Source organism: Trichechus manatus, unplaced genomic scaffold (genome assembly GCF_000243295.1).
Source record: "Trichechus manatus latirostris isolate Lorelei unplaced genomic scaffold, TriManLat1.0 scaffold00093, whole genome shotgun sequence".
Lineage (NCBI taxonomy): Eukaryota > Metazoa > Chordata > Mammalia > Sirenia > Trichechidae > Trichechus > Trichechus manatus.
The window spans coordinates 5,424,301-5,434,174 of record NW_004444029.1 but is presented as its reverse complement, the minus strand read 5'-3'; positions in this window follow the sequence as shown (position 1 = coordinate 5,434,174).

Below are 9,874 nucleotides of genomic sequence, written 5' to 3'. Positions count from 1 at the left end.
CTGCCCCCTAAGCCCCATCCTAAAGGCCCCAGTTCATGTCACAATCAATCCCAACTCCCCAGCCCCACTTGACCTGCTGCACCATAGCCAAGCAACCAACCTTGCACACCTGGACAAGGTGGTGAGAACTATTTTACCCAAATACAAGCAAGCAACAAAAAATGCCCAGCCCTCCCACCCAGATATAACCAAATAAAACAAAAAATCAGGACAAAACAAACAAAACCTACAATCAACAAAAGTAGAAAATAATCCCTGAATGTCTCAGAGACATCAGACAATATCAAAACGTATTTAAAAAAAAAAAAAAAAAAAAGACAGGATGGCTCCAGTAAGTGACCAAAATAAAACACCAGATGACCTTCCAGTAGAAGAAAACATGCTAGAACTACCTGATAAGGAATTCAAAAGTCTAATATTCAGGGTTCTCCAAGAGATTAGGAAAGACATGAAGAGAAAAAGATAAAACTAAGTAAAAAATAGACAAAATTATGGAAAACAAAGACAAAATCAGAGAAAACACAGACAAAGCAATGGACGAATTCAGGAAGATAATACATAAACAAAATGTCAAAATAAACAATTAGAAATCATAGAAAAACATCAATTAGAAATCAAAAAACAAGGTTTCAGAAATGGTCAAGGCAACAAAAGGTTTTAGGAGTAAATTTGAAACAATGGAAGACAGGAAGAGTGAAATTGAAGACAAATCCTTGGACACTACCTTGTTTGAGGAAAAATCACAGGAAAAAATGAAGAGAACCTAAGAACTACGTGGGATACAATCAAGAGAAAAAAACTGAGTGTGATCAGAGTTCTAGAACAGGGAGAGAAAATGGAAAACACAGAGAGGATTATTGAAGCTTTTCTGACAGAAAACTTACCAAATATCATGAAAGATGAAAAACTGACCATCCAAGAAGCTCAAAAAACCCTATATAAGATAGATCCAAAAAGAAAGTCACCAAGACATATTTTAATCACACTCACCAAAACCAAAGACAAAGAAAAAATCCTGAGAGTAGCTCGAGAAAAACAAAAAGTCACATACAAAGGGGAAACAATATGACTAAGCTCTGATTACTCAGCAAAAACCATGCAGGTAAGATACAATAGGATGACATTTATAAAACCTTGAAAAACAAAAACTGCCAACCAAAAATAATACATCCTGCAAAACTCTCTCTCAAATCCGATGGCAAAATTAGGACATTTCAAGATAAACAGAAATCAAGGGAATATGTAAAAACTAAACAAAATTTACAAAGTTATTAAAGGGACTACTTGAGTTAGAGAACCAACAACATCAGACAACAACCTGGATCTAGGACACAAGACAGCATCAGCCAAATAACAACCTAGGTAATGAACTCTCAGTGATAAAATAACACTGAAAGATTTCCAGCAGGGAACAAGAGATGTCAATCTGTAAATGACAACAATGTCAGAACAATAAAAGAAGAAATACACTGTAGGTATAGAAGTTTCAAATGGAGAGGAAGTCAAGGAGATATCAAGTAATAAAAGACTGGTTGAAACTTAGGAAGATAGGGGTAAATTTCAAGGTAACCACAAAGAAAGTTAACAAACCTACTCTTCAAAATGAAGAAGAAAAACATAAAATCTCAGTAAATACAAAATCTACAAAAATGAAAGAAATGATGAGAAAATTCACAAACAAAAGGAACTCAGCATAGGAGAATAAGAGGAATACAGAAAATGTCAATACCACACACAAAAAAGCACTACAAAATGACAGCAATAAACTCACACCTATTGATAATCACACTGAATGTCAATGGCTTAAATGCACCCATAAGGATACAGAGAGTGACAGAATGAATTAAAAAAACATGACCCATCAATGAGCTGTCTAAAGGAGACACACCTTAGACACAAAAACATAAATATATTAAAAATCAAAGGATGGAAAAATACATATCAAGCACACAACAACAAAAAAGAGCAGAAGTGGAAATACTAATCTCAGATAAAATAGACTTTAAAACAAAATTCACCATAAAAGACAAGGAAGGACATTATACAATGATTAAAGGGACAATCCACTATGATGACATAACCATAATAAATATCCATGCACCCAACGACAGGGCTCCAAAATACATAAAACAAACTAACAGCACTGAAAAGAGAAATTGACAACTCCACAATAATAGTAGGAGACTTGAATACATCACTCTCAGTAAAGGACAGAACATCAAAAAAGAAACTCAGCAAAGATACAGAAGATCTAAAGGTGACAATCAACCAACTTGACCTCATAGATATATATAGAACACTCCACTCAAAAGCAGCAAAATACACATTCTTTTCCAACACATACGGAACGTTCTCCAGAATAGACCACATCTTAGGCCACAAAGCAACCCTCAACAAAATCCAAAACACTGAGATAATACAAAGCATCTTCTTTGATTACAATGACATAAAAGAGAAATTAATAAAAGGAAGACCAAGGGGAAAAGAATCAAAAACATGGAAACTGAATAACACCTTGCTTAACAATCAGTGGGTAATAGAAGAAATCAATGATGGAATCCAAGAATTACAGAAACAAATAAAAATGAAAACACATCATACCAAAACCTTTGGGACACAGCAAAGGCAGTGCTCAGAGGTCAATTATAGCAATAGATGTACACATCAAAAAAGAAGAAAGGGACAAAACCAAAATGTTAGCTTTACAACTTGAACAAATAGAAAGAGAACAGCAAAAGAAGCCCACAGCCACAAGAAGAAAAGAAATAATAAAGATCAGAGCAGAAATAAATAAAACAGAGAATAGAAAAACAATAGAAAGAATCAACAAAATGAAAAGTTGGTTCTTTGAAAGGATCAACAGAATTGACAAACCACTGGCCAAAGTGACAAAAGAAAAACCTGAGAGGATTCAAATAATGCAAATAAGAAATGAAATGGGGGACATTAGAACAAACACACCCAACTGAAATAACCAATTTGAAAACCTAGAGGAAATGGACAAATTTCTAGAATCACACTACCTACCTAAACTAACACTAACTGATAATAATTAAAAAAAATATATACTGACTGTAAAAAGTCCTGGCCCAGATGGCCTCACTGGAGAATTCTACACAACAGAGAACTCATACCATTACTACTCAAACTATTTCAGAACATAGCAAAAGAAAGCATACTTCCAAATTCATTCTATGAAGCCAGCATAACCCTAATACCAAAGCTAGGCAAAGACACCACAAAAAAAGAAAATTACAGACCAATATCTCTCATGAATATAGACACAAAAGTTCTCAATAAAATTCTAGCCAATAGAATTCAGCAACATTAAAACAACAACAAAAAAAAAAACCACTACCAAGTGGGATTTATACCAGGTACGCAAAGATGGTTCAACATTAGAAAGTCAATCAGTATAATCCACCACATAGTAAAAGAAAAGAATAGAGTCACATGATCATCTCAATCAATGCAGAAAAAGGCATTCGAAAAAGTCCAACACCCATTCCTGGACAAGGATGCCCTTTATCACCACTCCTATTTAATGTTGTGCTGGAAGTTCTAACTAGAACAATAAGGCAAGAAAAAGAAATAAAGGACATACAAATTGGTAAGGAAGAAGTAAAACTATCCCTATTTGTGGATGATATGATACCATACATAGAGAACCCAAAAGACTCCACAAGAAAGCTACTGAAACTAATGGATTCAGCAGAGTAGCATAATACAAGATAAACATACAAAAAAATAAGTTGGATTCCCATACACCAATAAAGAGAACTATGAAAAGGAAATCAGGAAAGCAATACCATTTGGAATGTTGTTCTTGTTGTTAGGTGCCATTGATTCAGTTCCAACTCATAGAGACCCTACGTGCAACAGAAAGAAGCACTGCTGGGTCCTATGCTATCCTTACAATCGTTATGCATGAGCCCATTGTTGCAGTTTGTTGTACTGTGGTGGCTTGCCTGTTGCTATGATGCTGGAAGCTTTGCCATTAGTATTTCAAATACCAGCAGGATCACCCTTAGTAGACAGGTTTTGGTTGAGCTTCCAGACTAAGACAGACTAGGAAGAAGGACCGGGCAGTCTACTTCTGAAAAAAATTGGCTAGTGAAAACCTTATGAATAGTTGCATAATATTGTCTGATATAGTGCCGGAAGATGAGTCCCTTAGGTTGGAAAGCGCTCACAGTATGAATGGGGAAGAGCTGCCTCCTCAAAGTAGAGTCACCGTTACTGACGTGGATAGAGTCAAGCTTTCGGGATCTTCATTTGCTGATGTGACACGACTCAAAATGAGAAGAAATGGCTGCAAACATCTATTAATAATTGGAACGTGGAATGTATGAAGTATGAATCTAGGAAAATTAGAAATTGTCAAAAATGAAACGGAACACATAAACATCGATATCCTAGGCATTAGTGAGATGAAACGGATTGGTATTGACCATTTTGAATCAGATAAACATATGGTCTACTATGCTGGGAATGACAACTTGAAGAGGAATGGTATTGCATTCATCATCAAAAAGAACATTTCAAGATCTATCCTGAAGTACAACGCTGTCAGCGATAGGATAATATCCATATGCCTACAAGCAAGACCAGTTAACACGACTATAATTTAAATTTACACACCAACTATTAAGGCCAAAAATGAAGAAATTGAAGATTTTCACCTTCTGCACTGTGAAATTGATCAACATGCAATCAGCATGCACTGATAATTACTGGTGATTAGAATGCAAAAGTTGGAAACAAAGAAGAAAGATCAGTAGTTGGAAAATACGGCCTTGATGATAGAATTGATGCCGGAGATCACATGACAGAATTTTGCAAGACCCATCACTTCTTCATTGCAAATACCTTTTTTCAACAACGTAAACGGGGACTACACATGGACCTCACCAGATGGAATACACAGGAATTAAATTGACTATGTTTGTGGAAAGAGATGATGGAAAAGCTCAATATCATCAATCAGAACAAGGCCAGGGGCTGACTGTGGAACAGACCATCAATTACTCGTATGAAAGTTCAAGTTGAAGCTGAAGAAAATTAGAACAAGTCTACAAGAACCAAAGTACCACCTTAAGTATATCTCACCTGAATTTAGATACCCTCTCAAGAATAGATTTGACACGCTGAACACTAACAACCAAAGACCAGATGAATTGTGGAATGACATCAAGAACATCATACATGAAGAAAGCAAGAGGTCATTAAAAGGACAGGAAAGAAAGAAAAGATCAAAATGGACGTCAGAAGAGGCTCTGAAACTTGCTCTTGAACATAGACTAGCTAAAACAAAAAGAGGAAATAATAAAGTCAAAGAACTGAATAGACAATTTCAAAGGGCAGCTCAAGAAGATAAAGTAAAGTATTATAATGAAATGTGTGAAGACCTGGAGATAGAAAACAATGAGGGAAGAACATGCTTGGCATTTCTCAAACTGAAAGAACTGAAGAAAAACTTCAAGCCTCAAGTTGTAATATTGAAGGATTCTACAGGGAAAATATTAAATGACAATGGAAGCATCAAAAGCAGATGCAAGGAATACACAGAGTCACTGTACCAAAAAGAATTGTTCAATATTCAATCATTTCAGACAATAGCATATGATCAAGAACTGATGATGCTGAAGGAGGAGGTCCAAGCTGCACCGAAGCTTTAAATACTGGTGGCAAAACTTCCAGTGCACATCAATATACAAGCCACCACAGCATGACAAATTGACAGACATGTGGTAGACCATTTGTAATGGCCCCTAAAAAAATAAGTATTTTATTTTATTTTTAGGAACCATTTATAACACTCCCTAAAAAAATAAAATACTTAGGAATAAATCTAACCAGGAACTTAAAAGACCTATACAAAGAACACTACAAAACACTACTGCAAGTTGCCAAAAGAGACCTCCATGGAAAAACACATCATGCTCATGGATAGGAAGACTCAACATTGTGAAAATGTCAATTTTATCCAAAGCAATCCACAGATACAATGCAATCCCAATCCGAATACCAGCAACATTCTTTAACAAGGTGAAAAAGCCAATCACCACCTTTATATGGAAAGGAAAGAGGTCCCAGATAAGCAAAGTGTTATTGGAAAAAGAGAACAAAGTAGGCAACTTGACACTACCTGATCTCAGAACCTACTGTACAGCCATGGTAGTCAAAACAGCCTGCTACTGGTACAACAGCAGACACATAGACCAATGGAACAGAATCAAGAACCCAGATTTAAATCCATCCACCTATGGTCAGCTGATCTTTGACAAAGTACCGAAGTCCATAAAATGGAAAAAAGACAGCCTTTTTAACAAATGGTGCTGGCAAAATTGGATGTCTATCTGTGAAAAAATTAAACAGGACTCATACCTCACACCATACACAAAAACTAACTCAAAATTGATCAAACATCTAAATATAAAACCTAAAATGATAAAGATTTTGGAAGAAAAAATAGGACAATGCTAGGGGCACTAATACATGGCATAAATAGATTACAAACCATAACTAACAATACACAAACACCAGAAGATAAACCAGATAACTAGGAGCTCCTAAAAATTCAACACTTATGCTCATCAAAAGACTTAACCAACAATGTATGTTAAAAAAAAAAAAAATTCTGTATGGGAGACTAACTTGAAATGTAAACTTCATTTAATTACAACAATAAAAAAAATAAAGATAATAATGTAAAAAAAGAAAGAAAGACTTAAAATATAAATCAACTAACAACAACAAAAAAAAAGACTTCACCAAAAAGGTAAAAAGAGAACCTAGAGACTGGAAAAAATTTTTTGACTAAGACATATCTGACAAAGGTCTAATCTCTAAAATCTGTAAAATACTTCAACACTTCAACAACAAAAAGACAAATAATCAAGTTTAAAAATGGGCAAAGGATATGAACAGACACTTCACAGAAGACATTCAGGAGGCTAACAGACAGATGAGAAATGCCCGCAATTATTAGCCATTAGAGAAATGCAAATCGAAACTACAATGAGACACCTTCTCACCCCAACATTACTGGCACTAATCAAAAAAAAAAAAAAAAACAGAAAACAACAAATGTTGGAGATATTATAGAGACATTTCAACTCTTAGCACTGCTGGTGGGAATGTAAAATGGTAAGACCACTATGGAAAATGATATGGCGCCTCCTTAAAATTTAGAAATTGAAATACCATATGATCCTGCAATCTCACTGCTAGGAATATATCCTAGAGAAATAAGAGACGTCACATGAATGGACATACACACGCCCATGTTCATTGCGGCATAATTCACAATAGCAAAAAGATGGAAACAACCTAAGTCCCAATCAACAAATTAATGGATAAACAAATTATAGTACATACACCCTATGGACTACTACACAACAGTAAAGAACAATGATGAATCTGTGAAACATCTCGCAAGATAGATAAATCTGAAGGGCATATGCTGAGTGAAATAAGTCTGTCACTAAAAGACAAATATTGTACGAGACCACTATTATAAAAACTCAAGAAAACGTTTACACACAGGAAAAAACCATCTTTGATGGTTATGAAGGAGGAGAGGGGTGGGGATGGGAAATCACTAACTAGATAGAAGATATGAGTTAATTTTGTTGAAGGGAAAGACAATACACAATATAGGGGAAGTTAGCACTACTTGACCAAGGCAAAGGCATAGAAGCTTCCTAGACACATCCAAGCATCTTGAGGGACCGAGTTACTGAGGATGAGGGCTGGGGACCATAGTCTAGGCGGACAACTAGGTCACTTAGCATAACATAGTTCATAAAGAAAATGTTGTACCTCCTGCTTTGGTGAGTAGCATCTGGAGTTTTAAAACTTGTGAGCAGCCATCTAAGATAAATCTAGTAACCCCATCCTGTCCAGAACAAAGGGTAATGAAAAAAAACAGAGACACAAGGAAAATACTAGTCCAAAGGACTAGAACCACAACATCCACAAATCTGAGCCCAGAAGAACTAAATGATGCCCAGCTACCACCACTGACCAGTCTGACAGGAATCACAATAGAGCGTCCTAGGCTAAGCAGGAGGAAAATGTAGACCAAAATTCAAACTCATAAAAAAAAAGACAAAACTTACTGATCTGACAGAGACTGGAGGAACCCTCGAGACTATGGCCCCTGGACACCCTGCTAACTCAGAACTGAAGCCACTCCCAAAGTCCACATTTCAGCCAAAGATTAGACAGGCCTGTAAAATAAACAATAAAACACTTGAGGAATGTGCTCCTTAGTTCAGTCTACTGTACGAGACCAAATGGGCAACACCTGCCCAAAAGCAAAGACTAGAAGGCAGGTAGGGACAGGAAAACTGGACAAACGGACACAGGGAACCCAGGGTGGAATTCGGGAGAGGGCCGACACATTGGCAGAATTGAAACCAATGTCAAAAAACATTTTGTGTTTAAATTTTTGAATGAGAAACTAATTTGTGCTGTAAACACTCACCTAAGGAACCATAAAATTTAAAAAAAAAAAAAAGATGGAATTTGTGACAACACCTTAATGGAAGAAAGCTATTTAAGAGCAGAGTTGTCATAGTCTATTGAAGTTAAGGAGATATCAATTTAAACTAGATGGTTATAAACTTACAATGTTAAAAGTAACACCACAGTAACCACTAAGAAAACCACTAGAATATTTACAAAAGAGGAAATGTGAAGGAAATAAAAATGGTACACTGTAAAAAATCAATTAAACACAAATAAAGAAGTTATGGAGAAAATCAGGGCAAAAAACATATGACACACAAAATACAGATAGCAAAATGGCAGAAGTAATCCCTTCCTTATTAGTAATTACTTAAATTGTAAATGGATTAAACTCTCCAATCAAAAGGCAGAGACTGAAGAAACATAAAAAACACTGTCCATTTACAGTCAATTCTCATTATTCATGGTAGTTATGGTCTAGAAAGTCACTACACATGCTGAATTAGCAAATACTTAGTCATCGCTTTCAGGGGGAAATAAAGAGTTAGGTTCCTGCAAGCTTCTGTTTACATTTTGTCAACCAAATCAAAATAGAACCTTGTTTTACGCGTGTTTCTGTTTAAATATATATTGTTAATTCATTAATATTCAACTCACGACCAACAGCACCATAACTGATGCCTGAGTGAAACTTATCCAACGTACATATTTTCTCCATAAGGCACATCACAGGCTTTCTGCACCTAGGGACACTAGATAGCACCTCAGCACTACACTTTGTTGTTGTTAGGTGGGTAGTTGAGTGGGTTAAGACTCATGCCGACCCTATGTACAACAGAACGAAACACTGCCTGGTCCTGCACCATGCTCACAATCATTGTTATGTTTGAGCCCATTGTTGCAGCCGCTGTGTCAATACACCTCCTTGAGGGTCTTGCTCTTTATTGCTGACTCTCTACTTAACCAAACATGAAGTCCTTCTCCAGGAACTGATCCCTTCTGATAACATGTACAGTGTATGTGAGACAAAGTCTCGCCATCCTTGTTTCTAATGAGCATTCTGGCTGTACTTCTTCTAAGACAGATTTGTTTGTTCTTCTGGCAGTCCGTGATGTATTCAATATTATCTGCCAACACCATAACTCAAAGTCATCAATTCTTCCTCAGTCTTCCTTATTCATTGTCCAGCTTTCACATGCATATGAGGCGATTGAAAACACCATGGCTTGGATCAGGCACACCTTAATCCTTAAAGTGACATCTTTGCTTTTTAACACTTTAAAGAGGTCTTTTGCATCAGATTTGTCCAATGCAATGCATCTTTTGATTTCTTGACTGCTGCTTCGATGGGCGTTGATTGTGGATCCAAGTAAAATGAAGTCCTTGACAACTTCAGTCT